This window comes from Diaphorina citri, unplaced genomic scaffold (assembly GCF_000475195.1).
Source record: "Diaphorina citri unplaced genomic scaffold, Diaci psyllid genome assembly version 1.1 scaffold914, whole genome shotgun sequence".
In the NCBI taxonomy this organism is placed as follows: Eukaryota; Metazoa; Arthropoda; class Insecta; order Hemiptera; family Psyllidae; genus Diaphorina; species Diaphorina citri.
Genome location: NW_007378345.1, coordinates 10,707 through 28,855, shown reverse-complemented (window position 1 = coordinate 28,855; position 18,149 = coordinate 10,707). Strand labels below are relative to the sequence as shown.

At 36.9% G+C, this 18,149-nt stretch overlaps 1 long non-coding RNA gene across 2 annotated transcripts; it reads left to right on the top strand.

The window, feature by feature from the left end:
• Nucleotides 1–13,546: 13,546 nt before the first annotated feature.
• LOC113468981 lies at nt 13,547–14,752 on the top strand. Of its 2 annotated transcripts, none has more exons than XR_003392542.1 (2): nt 13,547–13,650; nt 14,588–14,752. It is a non-coding gene; the product is annotated as an uncharacterized LOC113468981 (long non-coding RNA). The 2 variants fall into 2 exon arrangements; XR_003392543.1 differs by lacking the exon at nt 13,547–13,650 and adding an exon at nt 13,657–13,803.
• Nucleotides 14,753–18,149: the final 3,397 nt, after the last annotated feature.

The following is an 18,149-nucleotide window of genomic DNA, read 5'->3' as shown; positions in this document are numbered from 1 at the left end:
CACTTTTCAAATACGTAACCAATATTGATGAGTTGATGACTTAGCATCTTTGCAAATTGGCAAAACTCAAAATATATGAGAAAAGTAATTTATTACCAATACGTACATACCTTTTTCGTATTCCAAAATACCTTGGGCTTTTATGACAGACAAAATCACAAAATACTTCTAGTTGGCAATATCGGAAAACCATACGAGTACAAAAGAAGGTGGGCTTATAGACATCTACAGCTGGTAAAAAAGGGACGTACCTAACTGTCCTAACTGTGCCTACTACATACCTTTTTCGTATTCCAAAATACCTTGGGCTTTTATGACAGACAAAATACTTCTAGTTGGCAATATCGGAAAACCATACGAGTACAAAAAAAGGTGGGCTTATAGGCATCTACAGCTGGTAAAAAAAGGGACGTACCTAACTGTCCTAACTGTGCCTACGACATACCTTTTTCGTATTCCAAAATACCTTGGGCTTTTATGACAGACAAAATACTTCTAGTTGGCAATATCGGAAAACCATACGAGTAAAAAGCCAAGAACAGGGTTCTACTTTCTGAACCTCCCTGTAGCAAATACTTTATAACTTGTAATTAATGCTGTATCTGATTGAATCTGCACTTTTCAAATACGTAACCAATATTGATGAGTTGATGACTTAGCATCTTTGCAAATTGGCAAAACTCAAAATATATGAGAAAAGTAATTTATTACCAATACGTACATACCTTTTTCGTATTCCAAAATACCTTGGGCTTTTATGACGACAAAATACTTCTAGTTGGCAATATCGGAAAACCATACGAGTACAAAAGAAGGTGGGCTTATAGGCATCCACAGCTGGTAAAAAAAAGGACGCAACTAACTGTCCTAACTGTGCCTACGAAGGTTAAAAAAAGTTCTATTCTCGTAAATTGCTGAGAGAAATTAAAATACAAATCATGTGCGAAGCTTTTTAGATTGAATGAGAACTGAAATTACAAATTATTAATGTGGCTTTACTTCATTTTGCACATTTTTCGGACGTGTTCAGAGAAAGTTCTATTCTCGTAAATTGCTGAGAGAAATTAAAATACAAATCATGTGCGAAGCTTTTTAGATTGAATGAGAACTGAAATGCAACTGAAATTACAAATTATTAATGTGGCTTTACTTCATTTTGCACATTTTTCGGACGTGTTCAGAGTGAATTATGAGCCAAGTCTGTCAGACATAGTGCTCAGGTGGTACTGTAACCACTAGCCTGGTTTCCACAACATTGGATGGTAAAAAAAAACATATAGATGTTTATTTATTGACTGAAGTGAGGTTTAGGTTTTCAATTAATTTGACTATTGAGAATATTTTGGTGGACACTGTGGATCTGTTTGTAATACGGTACCTTTGGAAGAGGTAGGTACGGAGTACCTATTTGAAAGACAAAAATAAATCCCGACAACACCTTATTTGTAGCCTATTTATTTAGACGCCAAGGCTAAAAAATACGTTGTTTACCTATCTTCAAAGTTGGAGTGTTCAGAGTGAATTATGAGCCAAGTCTGTCAGACATAGTGCTCAGGTGGTACTGTAACCACTAGCCTGGTTTCCACAACATTGGATAGTAAAAAAAAAACATATAGATGTTTATTTATTGACTGAAGTGAGATTTGGGTTTTCAATTAATTTGACTATTGAGAATTTTGGTGGACACTGTCGATCTGTTTGTAATACGGTAACTTTTGAATAGGTAGGTACCTACCTACATAGGTAGTCACTCCAAAAGATAAAATTTGAAAAAGTTCCTCATTCAGGAAATTTGTGACCTTCTTCCGAGTAAGGTCTACAGTTTACTGAACTTTTAGTCTTCTTGATAAGGAGTACCTATTTGAAAGACAAAAATAAATCCCGACAACACCTTTGTAGCCTATTTAGACGCCAAGGCTAAAAAAATACGTTTTTTACCTATCTTCAAAGTTGGGAAAGTTTTAAATCTTGTCCCCAAGAGTAACAAAAAGTGCCACAGACTTTGGAAAAGTGTGAAAAGTTTGTAACAATGGGGTTCAAAGTCTTGATTCCGTGACTGGCTGTTGCGGGGCCCACTCAGCCTCGTGAGGAAAATGAGTAGCTATGGCATATAAATGCGCATTATAGCGACCGGTGCCAGCATGGTAGGTGAACATTGGATGTTGGGATTATTGAGATATTGGGAAAAATCCTGCAATGCTGCAGTGAGCACCAAAGTTGTGATATAATAACACAAAGAAACTGCATTTATTTAAATAATAGTGACCTAGAAAGTCACTTCCAAAATGAGGTAGTAGAAGCTTTCTGTGCAGATAAAACAATGGGGTTCAAAGTCCCAGTCAAATATCCATTATCCTTGAACGTTGTTTCGTGAGTAATAGTGAGTATACTTTAGTAATGGTAAGGCTATCTGGTAATGGAAATAACAGAATGATCAACATAAAGTTATCCATTATCCTTGAACGTTGTTTCGTGAGTAATAGTGAGTATACTTTAGTAATGGTAATGGAAATAACAGAATGATCAACATAAAGCTATCCATTATCCTTGAACGTTGTTTCGTGAGTAATAGTGAGTATACTTTAGTAATGGTAATGGAAATAACAGAATGATCAACATAAAGTCATTTCCTGTCATTGTTTATACTGAAATATCTGAAAATTTTATACCTACATATGTACATATACCAGTATAGGTATATCTATATCTAGCGTACCAAGTTATGTACCAGTTACTGGTCCATTACTGGTCCAATTATTGGCCCATTTAAAAAACATGCTATTTATTGACCCCCAGTTAGTCTAAAACGTTATGTCTGTACAATACAAGCGTTTTTAAGATCCAAGGTTGTCGAAAGAAAAGTTTAAAGGAATAATATCTTTTAATAACCTTGGATCTTGAAAAGTATTGAAATATCTGAAAATTTTATACCTACATATGTATACCAGTATATATCTATATCTAGCGTACCAAGTTATGTACCAGTTACTGGTCCAATTATTGACCCATTTAAAAAACATGCTCTTTATTGACCCCCAGTTAGTCTAAAACGTTATGTCTGTACAATACAAGCGTTTTTAAGATCCAAGGTTGTCAAAAGAAAAGTTTAAAGGAATAATATCTTTTAATAACCTTGGATCTTGAAAAGTATTACCTATGTTTGTTGACTGTAAAGTTTTAGGTACAAACTTATGGGAGTGGACTCACTGAGGGGCCAATAACAAGCACGTTTTTTACATGGGCCAATAACACATCACTTACCCCATTTCTAATGTTTTGAGAACAACAAGTGAACTTTTGACTTTCAAAGAAACTGCATTTATTTAAATAATAGTGACCTAGAAAGTCACTTCCAAAATGAGGTAGTAGAAGCTTTCTGTGCAGATAAAAAAATCTGGTGTGAACATCACACGACTTTCTATTACATTTGCAGAATACGTAGGTGTTTGAAAAGAAAAGAAAAAAAATGTAATAAAAGGGAAATTTGTTAACACAGGGGAGTATCGAACCCGCAACTTCTCAACTGTAAGTCGGACAGTTCTAAAAGTTTCACCATTCGATTCGGCGTGAAAAATCACATTTTGGGGGCCCCGCGCTTTGAGGACTTACACTAGATATTATGGGTTTTTTCAAAAAAAAAAAAAAATCGCCTGCGGCGCTGAAAAATTTACTTTTGGTGAGCCTGGATTTCTCAAGATTGTGGACCAAAATTTTTAAAAATTTCGCCTGCGGCGCTCTAATTTATTTTGCTCACTTTGGCGTTCAGCTAAAATTAGGATAAGAAAATATCTAGCAAAATTTTCAAAAATTTCGCCTGCGGCACTCTATTTTATTTTGCTCACTTTAGCGTTCAGCGAAAATTAGGATAAGAAAATATCTACGAATTAGGTACGTCAAAAATTAACTTGTGACAAAGCATGAGGCACATATCTACCTACTTTTTGAAAAATTTCGCCTGCGGCGCTGAAAATTTCAAGTTCGATCAGCTCAAACTGGGGGCCCCGCGCCTTTGAAACTGCCCCGGGCCCCGCGGGGGGCTAATCCGGCCCTGGTCACACGTACCTACATGTCTCCCAACTTGATCTTCTAACCTATAACCTAGTCTTTTGATAGCTTAACTTCATACACGAAAAGCCTACTTGGAGGCTTAGGTGTAGGGACAACTAACCCAAAGGATGGGTTAAAGCTTCTACGAATCTACGAAGGTGAGAGCCATATGGTAGCATGTGTATCGGGCCTTACACACATGAAACTCTCCTCTGTATGCGTTCCACATAAGCTAAACTTTCGGGTGTGTTTAAATCTTTTCTGAAATTTACTTCATGCCGAAAATTTCCTCGTGATATAATGCGGTTTCTTAATGGGGAAACTTATGCAAGATCTTGCCTTGCAGTTTACGGATACCTATTTGGAAGCTCCCAACTTTTATCTCATTTTTAATTATTGTTATTATTATTATTATTATTTTAATTTACCAAGTTTCCATTTATATTTGATCGACAAAAAACTCAGAACAAACATTTTTCTTATAAATGGTATACCCATCCTTATATGCAGAGCTTGTGCCACGGATTGGGAAAATACGAACAATAAATTAAGTCATAACTTACTATTGTGGTATTTTGGTTATAAATTAGTTGTTTCTTACCTAAAGATTCTTTTTCTTGATCTTACCCAAAGATTATTTTTCCATCCAAAAGAATCAGTATGACTATTTGAAGGGAGAAAATGCGGTTACGGTGCTGGGATATATCCCACAATAGAACGAAATAGTGATGGCATGACATTCTCCTTGACAATCCTAGTTGCACCTAGCAAAGTTTAGCTTTAAATAAAATAACAAATTGGGGAAAAAAACGAGACATCAGTATACGATATAGTAGGATAGTGAGGGCTAATTGTCCAGGGGGAGAAAAGAGAGACAAATGGAAATTAAAATCTTTAATTACCTACCTACCTATGTTTAATTCTTCTTTCCTGTACCCCCTGAGTGCAGCAAACATGACAATTTCGCTAACCTGGAATACAATAGAAAGAATATACCTACGAGTTTTACCTAAGTAGGTAATTGTTTTAACCTTTTGAATTTGTGTGTCTCATTTCACTTTGTAAAACTGTGTCCACACTTAGGTAGTCGACGGCCGTAGATTTCGAAGTTTAAGAATTCGAAGCGCCCCGCGGCCCGATGCTTTTCAAGAACAAGACAATTGCAAAGATTCCCTAACAACCGGGTGTCCATTTACTTCGACTCCAGTCCACCCTGTATATAATTGCCCATAACGCTTAATTAATATGTTCAATTGATCACACGTGTAAACTGAAGTACTCTTTTGGTATCAATTATGTCGAGTGTGAACACTGTATATTCATTCATATCCTCTGCCAACCCAGGCGCCCTCTCTTGGGCCAGCCACTCACTATCAGGTCCGCCTGTCAGGTCTACCTGATAGTGTGTGTGCTCATCAGGTAGACCAGACAGGCGGATCTGATCAGGTGTACCTGTACCTGTCAGGTCTACCTGATAGTGTGTTTTCTCTTCAGGTATCAGGTAGACCTGACAGGCGAAACTGATCAGGTGTACCTATCAAATCTACCTGATAGTGAGGCTGGCCTCAGGCTTTACATGTAGGTATAAATAGCCATCGACCTCAGTCCTTTCCCTAAAAGTAGGTACCCCGGAAGGCCCGAACTTTCTATCCTCCTCTAAATAGACCTCAGAACATTGAGTTTTCCTGGTATGACAGGGAAGTTAATTTCTTTCAGCGCACAGGAAAATTAATCTGCGGTGCCGTGATGACTCTCATTTCACTCATACAATTGTTCACAATCCATGTGTTCTGAAATTAGATGCATCTAACCATTATAGTTACACTGTTCCATGCTAAAACCGCACAGTTGCACGGACGTAAAATCCGTGGAAAAATTAACAAAGAAATTCATCGTGGGTGTTTGTTGTGTAAAATAATAATAATGGAAAGTACAAATGCCAACAGGAGTCAATTTTTCATTTAAAAAATTAAAAATTGAAGAAAAAAAATCGAAAAATTTACCTTTCGAAATTTATTAAAAGTTGAGGACGATACAAAATTCAGTTAATTTTCAAATACAATCTAATAAAGTTCAATCAACCAGAACATCGTTTATTCATGACTTATCTAATGTAATCTTCGTTTCGACCCCCTTCATGAATAAGTACGTAAATAGTTGGAAAGTTTTATTACTTGTTCTGGAAACTAATAGTTAAGTTAAAACAAGGGCAAAGATCATCAAGGACAAGGAGCATCTTTGTACCCCAGAAATTTTGAAAATTGGGTTCAAATAGTAAAGTAAAACTGACATCTCCACTAATCTTTAGTTTACTGCACATTGCATACACAGTGGAATACACGGCTCTTCTAAAAAATGAAACTGCCTCGATTATAAATTTAGTCTCTGCTGGGATTTGAACTGCAATTCCTTCGGTTCTAAATCCAGTATCTTAGCAACTGCACTATATTTATGTATTAGGCGACGAGGAGAAAATGGAGGAGTGAGAATTGATGATACATTTTTAACAAACTCCCATATTTCAGTCTCTCCCTCTCTCCTTTTGGTATCATTCCCGTTATTTCCCATTTTTTGCAGAATTGCTATTTCCTATCATAACAAACACTACACAGTTAATAGATCAGTTCCGCTTACTTGGGTGATGTTTTAAAGTCATAAAGCAGGAAAAATGAGGTTTTTCATTTAAAAAATTAAAAATTGAAGAAAAAAAATCGAAAAATTTACCTTTCGAAATTTATTAAAAGTTGAGGACGATACAAAATTTAGTTAATTTTCAAATACAATCTAATAAAGTTCAATCAACCAGAACATCGTTTATTCATGACTTATCTAATGTAATCCTCGTTTCGACCCCCCTTCATGAATCAGTATAGTTGGAAAGTTTTATTACTTGTTCTGGAAACTAATAGTTAAGTTAAAACAAGGGCAAAGAGAGTACATACTGTACATAGTTTTACATAAATCTCGTCCTTGAATTTATTCAAGGTAAGGAGGCATCGAAGGAAAAAGAAAACCAGGGAAAAACGCTCAAGACGAGACATCAATTTTTATGATCGCCTGGAATTGATGGATGTATGCAATGTGCTGTGAACAGCTTTACGATATCCCGCTCAAAAATATCTAGGTACGCTACCACCTACCAGTTTTCATTGGAATTTCACAACCGTTCATAATTTATCACTCAATAGGTATAGCTACAAATGAACTAAATATCTAACAACATAGTGTGTAATAAACATTTCGAGTAAAACTATTGCAACTTTTAGCTTTGTTTTGTTCAAAATATCTAGGTACGCTACCACCTACCAGTTTTCATTGGAATTTCACAACCGTTCATAATTTATCACTCAATAGGTATAGCTACAAACGAACTAAATATCTAACAACATAGTGTGTAATAAACATTTCGAGTAAAACTATTGCAAATTTTAGGTTTGTTTTGTTTGTAAAATACATAAATTCCAATAGAATTTGCTAATGAGGTAGGTACATGGGTATGCACCTACGTAATATAAAGTAGAAATTCAAGAGCTCAAGTTCAATTAAAATTTATTATCTACATGTAAACTAAATAGGTAGCTAGGAACCAGGTATAGGTAGGTAGTTGATTTTAGTTGAAACACCAGATGGTCATGAAATTAGTATTTTCTCGTACATTACGAGCATGTAGTAAATTGTAGTAGGTAGGATGTTTTATGTTAATTATACGCAGTTCTTTCTCTCTCTCTCCCTCCCTCTGTTCCAACCCCAAGAATGTCCAAACATTCTGAAATTATGTCCGGTGAAAATTAATTTCTAGCTATTTAACATTTTGTAATTTATGTGAATTGAGCAATAGTATGAGGGGACCAGCACAGGGGCTTATTCCACGAACGCACTTCTCACTCCCATGTTCCGCACTCCTCACTTTGAAAATTTATCTTTTCGTTCCACGAACAATATCGCGGAGTTCAAATGATAAGTTGGAGTTGAGACTTAGTACGATAGTACGAGTATGTTCTACGCACAATTAATTTGGTGGAGTGAAGGGGATTAAATTGCTGAAAAATAATCTAAACAACTCCACATTTCAATCATTAATTTATTACACAAAAAAGTCGTCCAACAAAAATCTTCCACAGTCTTTCTTTTTCGTGCAGAATGGGGAGTGAGCAGTAGCTTTCGTGTGGAAGAGGCCACTGAACACAATAATATTTTATACAGTTGCAAACGATAAAATAAATTAATGAATAATTTAGGCGAATCCATCCTCATAGTTTGATGTGTGTAGCTCAAAACTAATCGCGATGTCAAACATAATTATGTATGAACCTACATAGAGGCCACTGAACACAATAATATTTTATACAGTTGCAAACGATAAAATAAATTAATGAATAATTTAGGCGAATCCATCATCATAGTTTGATGTGTGTAGCTCAAAACTAATCGCGATGTCATACATAATTATGTATCAACCTACATATTGAGCGTTTATTTAATTATGCAGGGTTTTAGAGAGTCGTCGTCGTCTCGGTCGGGAGAAACTTTTACTGCGATATCTACGTACCTAGGTATACATGAGTTCCTTTTACGCCTTATGTCTATGCATAAATGCATTCCGCCAGCCTGGTTAGCTTACTTGGTAGTGCGTCTGCCTTGTAAGCGCTAGGCCGCGGGTTCGATTCCCGTAACAGGGGGAATTAACTTTTGAGTGACCCTTTCACGTCAAAGAACCCCGTTCTTACCCCAAAATATTATCAAGGGAGATCCTTAACCTCCCCCCCCCCTGCTCTTAATGTTTTATTCTGTCCTCCAAAATGTTTTATTTTTCCGTTGGATTAACCTCGAGTTTTTGTCCCCAGATGAAATTCATCCAATTGAATTGGACCATAGACGTCCTTTACGTATTAACTGAACCTTACTGAAAATTTTAGAAGAAAGAAGTACCTACCTATATCGGAACATAAATAATATTACCTACCTAATATATCCGTTGAGTTAACTTTGATTAAGCTAACCGAGCTCTGTAAAATGACACCCTTAATAACCATAAGATCCCTCTGATCTGCCCAGGAATTCCCTGTTGATATCCCTGCCTTATTCCCTCCCCACAATCATCACCCCTGGACTATGGATTACAAAGCCACGACCCTAGCCTTATAGCCTTAGCCATTAGAGTGATAAGAGCATAGATGATTTCCGCCATAAAAGTTGCATCCTTTCATGCTACACGAGAAGTAGGTGGATGCTATAAAAAGAACAACATAAAAACATTCGTTTTTTTATACAAAAGCTTGATGACTTTCCAATAAGCTAGATTACTAGAGGAACTGTTTTCACCGAGCTTCGACACAGAGAAAGTGATATTTTTGGGAATCGAACCCAAAGTTGATGACTTTCCAATAAGCTAGATTACTAGAGGAACTATTTTCACCGAGCTTCGATACAGAGAAAGTGATATTTTTGGGAATCGAACTTAAACCGTTGAAATGCAATCCCCTGGCTTGAGTTTGATAGTTTTTTCATGTACAAAACACACATGTATCTACCTACCTCATATGATTTTGTCGCAAAGATTTTGGCTAGATGAACTCTCCTGCACTTTTCCTCGAACTTTATGCAAAAGCCAATATTGATGGGTAGTCGTGTCTCAGCTAAATTTCGCTCTGTCTTTCTTTTTTTCATCGGAAATTATTTCGTCTACGTGACTGGAATTAAAGTGTTGGCGCCTCTTCCGCAGAGAAAGTGGTTTGGAAAATTGGTGCGAGGAGACTCTCTCTCTCTCTCTCTCTCTCTCTCTCTCTCTCTCTCTCTCTCTCTCTCTCTCTCTCTCTCTCTCTCTCTCTCTCTCTCTCTCTCTCTCTCGCTCATTTGATTGATAGATAATGGCGAATATTTTCTCTCATTTTAACGAGACGCGAGAAAAAAAGTTGTAAAATTTATAGAGGCAGGTTTTTTTTGCAAAACGGTAGATATACTTACACAGGCCGTACACAGTTTTAGTAAACTGAATAAATGAATAAATACTGTTTTTCTCGGAATTTTAATATTTTTCTAATCTCTTTTATAGAGGTTTTACCATCCCGAAATCGAAGAGAGGAGGACAGTTTGGGAGAAAGCCAGCCGCTCCGAGAACGAATCCTATGTGTTCAGTAAGTCCGCTCCGGACGGAAATCGAACTCACGACCTATCGCTTGCAATTAGGTTAGGGACCATTTCGTTTGTAGTGCAAAGAAACCATAAAAAATGTAGGATTTACCTATAGGTACCTAACTTTATGGCTATAATTTCAAGTCGCAAATACCTAGGTACCTATATCTTAAGAAGTAGCTAATAACTACAAGGAACCCCTAAGAACGGTCCAACGGCCCAACCTTACTCTGAGAGGTACTTCCATGTCAACTTTCAATTTGTGTTAGAAGCAAAGTACGTACTCTATCTTTGTAGGTATGACGGTTTTTAAGGTGGTCTATAGATATACCTACATTGGTTGGTACTTACTTTGTACTAACCTCTGCCAGTAGATACCTAGCTGAGCTCATACCACTTGGAGTTAAATGTCTGAGACACTGTAAGTAGTTAGTTCTATTGAAAGGAAAAATAATTATATACCTCTCTAAGTAGGTATGTTACTGACCTAGATCCTTTTCCAAGTAGTGAGGAGGTGGCTAAGTTTGCTTAGGATATTTTTGTGTGGGCATTATATTAGAAGCAAAGTACGTACTCTATCTTTGTAGGTATGACGGTTTTTAAGGTGGTCTATAGATATACCTACATTGGTTGGTACTTACTTATGTACAGTAGGTACTTACCTAAGTACTTAACCTCTGCCAGTAGATACCTAGCTGAGCTCCTACCACTTGGAGTTTATGTCTGAGACACTGTACTTAAGTAGGTAGTTCTATTGAAAGGAAAAAGAATTATATACCTCTCTAAGTAGGTATGTTACTGACCTAGATCCTTTTCCAAGTAGTGAGGAGGTGGCTAAGTTTGCTTAGCATATTTTTGTATGTCCTTTTATTTAGGTAGGTATAAAAGGAACCCCTAAGAACGGTCCAACGGCCCAACCTTACTCTGAGAGGTACTTCCATGTCAACTTTTAATTTGTTTTTGTACCTATACCCAGTTTTCCTCTGGGTGGTACTTACCTAAGTACACTTTGTACTTTTTGTTTTCAACTTAACGGGAAAAAAAAAAAAAAAAAAAAAAAAAAAAAAAAAATCCGATCGAAACCACCAAAGATTTGCGGAAAATTTAACCTGCTGGTAAAATCACATTTTTCTTCTTTTTTTTACGAAAACGATTACGAAACCGTATTTTTTTCCCCCGGAGAAAATTTGAGTAAGATTCCGACGTATTGTCTACCTTGAAAGATAAAGCTCGGAGCGAATACTGACTGAGGGAAAGCTGAAAGTTCGTTGCTGCTGATGAGCTTTCAAATTCCTTCTTCTAGCGCCGATGTAGGTAGGTACCTATTACTTCTGTGCGCTTGCCTCTTTGCTAGTGGTAATTCTGATAAGTCATTCGGAAGAACCTATTACCTACCTAGGTACCTACAATACTTATACAGACACAATTAATTATTAAATTTACCTTTTTGGAAATCTATATCCAAGGTCCTACTGTTGATAAGGATTATCACCTATACAGCTTCCATGGCTATAAGCAAGGAGCTCAAGTAGTAGGTAGGTAGTTATTACCTAAAATCTACAATACCTAGGTACGTAGGTACCTAATATTCTGTAGGTAGATCTCTTTGGTTGGGCTTGGGCTGTTTCGTGTTTTAATTTTCATCGAAATTCCCAATTATTGAAAAAAAAAAAAAAAAAAAAAAAAAATCCGATCGAAACCACCAAAGATTTGCGGAAAATTTAACCTACTGGTAAAATCACATTTTTTTCTTTCTTTTACGAAAACGATTACGAAACCGTATTTTTTCCGGAGAAAATTTGAGTAAGATTCCGACGTATTGTCTACCTTGGAAGATAAAGCTCGGAGCGAATACTGACTGAGGGAAAGCTGAAAGTTCGTTGCTGCTGATGAGCTTTCAAATTCCTTCTTCTAGCGCCGATGTAGGTAGGTAGGTACCTATTACTTCTGTGCGCTTGCCTCTTTGCTAGTGGTAATTCTGATAAGTCATTCGGAAGAACCTATTACCTACCTAGGTACCTACCAATACCTACAATACTTGTACAGACACAATTAATTATTAATTTACCTTTTTGGAACGCTTGCCTCTTTGCTAGTGGTAATTCTGATAAGTCATTCGGAAGAACCTATTACCTACCTAGGTACCTACCAATACCTACAATACTTATACAGACACAATTCATTATTAATTTACCTTTTTGGAAATCTATATATCCATGGTCCTACTGTAGATAAGGATTATCACCTAGCTTCCATGGCTATAAGCAAGGAGCTCAAGTAGTAGACTTTTTGGAAATCTATATCCATGGTCCTACTGTTGATAAGGATTATCACCTAGCTTCCATGGCTATAAGCAAGGAGCTCAAGTAGTAGGTAGGTAATTATTACCTAGAATCTACAATACCTAGGTACGTACCTAATATTCTGTAGGTAGATCTCTTTGGTTGGGCTTGGGCTGTTTCGTGTTTTAATTTTCATTGAAATTCCCAATATTATTGTTTTGATATGTTACCAAAGTTAACTTTATTTTTTCAGTAAGAACAAAGTAAATGGACTAATCCCTTTCATACATAGGAATTAGGTGCCCTTTCCTTTCAAAATTTGCATATTTCGCGCCATTTTCAAATTTCGAATATCGGGTAAATGAGTCTCGCTCTAGCGGAAAATTCATAGACTACTTTGAACATTTCGCTCGACAAGTGCTGCTCTCTGTCCCAGATTCGTTTCATGCGCACCACAGCTGTTCTTTGTTTTGATTTCTCACTTTGGGGTACTTACAGTGTTGCCAGATCAATAATTTTTCCCTCTCTTGCCTGGGATTATTTGTGTCCCTGGGGAATTTTTATACTAGTTATATTTTTCCCCTCAAAATCTAAACGGCAAAACTTTCTCTAAAAAAAGGGACTGTCTAATTTACCGACCTGAGGAAATCACTCCTCCTGGGCTTACGGTGAAGAAATTTTTACCGGCCAAACCGGTTTTGGATAACTCTTGGTAAGCATAACAATCCTGTGAAAACCGTTTGTCTTTATCCCAAACCGTTTTCCGGAAAACCCTTTTGAACCGAGAACTAAAACTCAGACTGGAGACTGGACGATTTTTCTAGCTTGAGATTGAAGAATTAAACTATGTTTAACTTTTAATCTTGTAGATGAAGAAATCGCAACTCTTTTAAGCTGTTAGAATACAAACATACCTATTCTGATACCTCTGGAATAGAAAAAGGCGTAGGTACCTATATTTTCATTAGGTACGGGAAACCTGGATGGGCGAAGAACTCCCATCCCCTCTCCAGGACATTTTAATGGGAATTTTTAATATCTTGAGTGGGATTTTTAACTGTCATGTTTGGCAACACTGAAAATTTATTGGGGTGCACTTTTTGGTTTGAAAAAATTTAATGCAGTTTTGTTTTTTTGTATTTTGTTTTTGTTTAGTTTTGTTTCTGCGCGTGTGGTTGTTCGAGTAGAGGTTTGTGAAACTTGAATTAATTAAATAATTATTACACTATATTAATAATTATTATCTTTATTCTGAGTTGAAATTTTAAGTCTTGATTATATTTAATTTGTTTTATTTTTAAATCGTTCCGTTTTATGTGTTCTAGATCACAATTTTACCTAGGTACCTACTTACCTATTCCTAATTTGTGCGTATATAAACCTATTTAAATGGCGTCCAACTAAATTTAAAATTTAAATAAATTTCCCTTATCAGTTTCAAAAGTGTTTTTCTTTTATCTCAGAGATTTTTCAGTAGAAATTTTTCAACTGTGGTGTTTTGTTTATTTCGATTTTCTTCCTCCCCTACAGAGGAGCAACCCTTCTATTTACTACCTATTTTACTTGGGTTATTAAATTTATGAAAATGGATACCTACTTACGAAATAACCCAAGTAAAATAGTACCTATTTACAAAGGATGTCAAAATTAAATAAATTCATTAATAGTAGGTAACCCTTTTATTAGCCTAACCATTATGAATGATTCAATCAAACAGTTTTCAAGAATGAAGGGATATTTTAACTTTTCTCTATAATCAATACCTGTACTTAATTGAGTTTCAAAAATTAGTGTTATTCTCAGACCTTTTGATTTGTGAAAAGAAAAATTGAGTCAAAAAGCAGTATGGTTGTCAGGTAAGATCCTCTTGGTTGTTCTGTTCGTGCTCTCCTCTCTATCTTGTTACCAATAGAGATTTTTCAGTAGAAATTTTTCAACTGTGGTGTTTTGTTTATTTCGATTTTCTTCCTCCCCTACAGAGGAGCGACCCTTTTATTTACTACCTATTTTACTTGGGCTATTTTTATGAAAATGGATAGGTACCTACTTACGAAATAACCCAAGTAAAATAGTATTTACCTACAAGTACAAAGGATGTCAATTAAATAAATTTTATTCATTAATAGTGACCCTTTTATTTGCCTATCCATTATGAATGATTCGATCAAACAGTTTTCAATAATGAAGGGATATTTTAACTTTTCTCTATAATCAATACCTGTAATTGAGTTTCAAAAATTAGTGTTATTCTCAGACCTTTTGATTTGTGAAAAGAAAAATTGAGTCAAAAAGCAGTATGGTTGTCAGGTAAGATCCTCTTGGTTGTTCTGTTCGTGCTCTCTCTATCTTGTTACCAATCTAGAATACCAAATTGTTCCAAACATAGGAACCTAAGTGGTGAGAAAGTATTGCCCAGATGGGTGACAAAGTGGGCAATCACTAGCTGCTGGCTTTTCCTAACCACACAGGCTGAATCACTGAATGAGGTTAATGTGAGTAGGTGTAAGTACCTCTAGTGCCTATACCTAATTAATCACCAAATGGAGAGAAAAATCCCCATCACTTAAAACCTTAACAGTTGTTAAGTATACAGTGTAAAACCATAAAAAATAAATACCTAAAAGGTAGGTGTAAGTACCTCTAGTGCCTATACCTAATTAATCACCAAATGGAGAGAAAAATCCCCATCACTTAAAACCTTAACAGTTGTTATAAGTGGTGAGAAAGTATTGCCCAGATGGGTGACAAAGTGGGCAATCACTAGCTGCTGGCTTTTCCTAACCACACAGGCTGAATCACTGAATGAGGTTAATGTGAGTAGGTGTAAGTACCTCTAGTGCCTATACCTAATTAATCACCAAATGGAGAGAAAAATCCCCATCACTTAAAACCTTAACAGTTGTTTCTTTTGAAACGGTGATGGCCAGGGCCGTAATTTCAGTTTTTTTTTTTTTCAATAATTACATCTACACTTGTTTAAACTTGGCTGAAGTTTAAGGCTCTTTAGGAAATCTGGTTGGTTCATTTCAAACATTTTCGCCTCAGATTTGCTTAATCCAAGAGGTGAATTGAAACCAAGATTACCTCAGAGGGTGTCCCGGCCATGAGTCGTTTGGCTTAACGGAGAGGCCACATTATCTGTACCGCTGTACGGCTCTACTTAAGTCCCGGATCCATTCTTCCATTCTGTTGAACTTGAAGGAGTAAGTAGTACGTCTCATTATTACTTCAACCTGTGACCTTTGAGATGCAGCAAACCTTTCCGTTCCAAAGGTTCAAGGTCGTTTGAAATCATTTGTGAGGTCATATGTATGTTATAGGTCGTAGGTGTTCTGTGCCAAGTACTTGAGTGGTTTACCTACTTCCTAAGTTTCTACCATATTTTGACTAATCTAACTTGCACATCTACTTGAGTATACGAGCGTACATAACTAGATGGGTACCTAAGTAAGTAAATAGATAATGAGGCTAGGTGTTACCTACTTTTTTAAGAGGTTTGATAGGGGGAGCTGAATTTGACTGCAGAAGTCTTAGGTATCGTCCCGAAAGTCATGAGGAAAAGAAGACAGGAAAGGAGAAAGCTAGCCCGTTCCGAGAACAATCCTTATCTCTTTAGGATAACTTTCGCCCCGGGCGGGTATCGAACCGTCGACCTAACGCTTACGGGGGAGACATGCTACCCTTCAAGCTAACTAGGCTGGTAGCTTCTTTTCTTAAAATACAAGTTCCCAGTTTAAACATGGCCGTATCTTAAGTTCTGTTCATCCTTAGGGAGTAGGCAAAGTTCCTCTTATGTAGGCATTAGGCATAGGCACCCGGGTACCTACCTTCACTTGATATACGTTTATAGGATTATAGGTAGATCTGTCTTGCATTATTCTCCCCTCCGATCAGAGGGTCATTATTGAACGAGGCTTATCGGCATATACATATATGTACCTACTTTGTTTTCAAATACTTGGGCAGGTCGTTTGAACTCATTTGTGAGGTCATAAGTATGTTATAGGTCGTAGGCGTTCTGTGCTAAGTACTTGAGTGGTTTACCTACTTTCTAAGTTTCTACCATATTTTGACTAATCTAACTTGCACAATGCACATCTACTTGAGTATACGAGCGTACATAAATAGGTGGGTACCCAAGTAAGTAGATAGATAATGAGGCTAGGTGTTACCTACTTTTTTAATAGGTTTGATAGGGGGAGCTGAATTTGACTGCAGAAGTCTTAGGTATCGTCCTAGGTCGTTTGAACTCATTTGTGAGGTCATAAGTATGTTATAGGTCGTAGGCGTTCTGTGCTAAGTACTTGAGTGGTTTACCTACTTTCCAAGTTTCTACCATATTTTGCCTAATCTAACTTGCAATCTACTTGAGTATACGAGCGTACAAAACTAGATGGGTACCTAAGTAAGTAGATAGATAATGTGGGTAGGTGTGACCTACTTTTTTAGGAGGTTTGATAGGGGGAGCTGAATTTAACTGTAGAAGTCTTAGGTATCGTCCCGAAATTCACGAGGAAAAGAAAATAGGAAAGGAGAAAGCTAGCCGTTCCGAGAACGAACCTTATCTATTCAGGAATTTCAGGATAAAGTTCGTCCCAGGCGGGAATCGAACCGTTAACCTAGCGCTTACGAGGGAGACGTGCTACCCTTCATGCTAACTAGGCTGGCGCAAGTAAGTACCTTCTTTTCTTACTCCCAGGGTCCCAATTTAAAATTTCCATACCTATATACATATATTTTGAGTTCTGTTCATCTTAGAGGAGTAGGCAAAGTTTATGTAGAAAACAGGAACTAGGGAGGTCTGTATTACATTATTCTCCCCTCCGATCAGAGGGTCGTTATTGAACAAGGCTTATCGGCATATATGTACTTTGTTTTCAAATACTTGGGCACCCCAGCTAGAACATAGAGCCAGGTGTTCTTGTTATGGTACTACACTGGGGGCTGACAGATGTTGCTTAACCCCCCTGTAACCTGACATCCTGGAGGTCTTGATAACCAACGCGTACCCGATTAATGTTTTGGAACCACTGGGACTGAAGTCTGTTATATTTAATTATTATTTAGGTAGACGCACCTATTTTATTGTCCTCTAGCTCCATCGTGTGTGAACTTTTGAAAATTGACTTAAGTGAAATGAAAGGAGGTGAAATATTATCATGTACATATGAGCTTGATTTATTTTATTTGACATTCGTGCTACCCTTCATGCTAACTAGGCTGGCGCAAGTAAGTACCTTCTTTTCTTACTCCCAGGGTCCCAATTTAAAATTTCCATACCTACATATATTTTGAGTTCTGTTCATCTTAGAGGAGTAGGCAAAGTTTATGTAGAAAACAGGGACTAGGGAGGTCTGTATTACATTATTCTCCCCTCCGATCAGAGGGTCATTATTGAACGTGGTTTATCGGCATATAAGTATATGTACTTTGTTTTCAAATACTTGGGCACCCCAGCTAGAACATAGAGCCAGGTGTTCATGGTACCACACTGGGGACAGGCAGATGTTGCTTAACCCCCCTGTAACCTGACATCCTGGAGGTCTTGATAACCAACGCGTACCCGATTAATATTTTAGAACCACTGGGACTGAAGTCTGTTAAATTTAATTATTATTTAGGTAGACGTACCTATTTTATTGTTATCTACCTCCGTCGTGTGTGAACTTTTGAAAATTGACTTAAGTG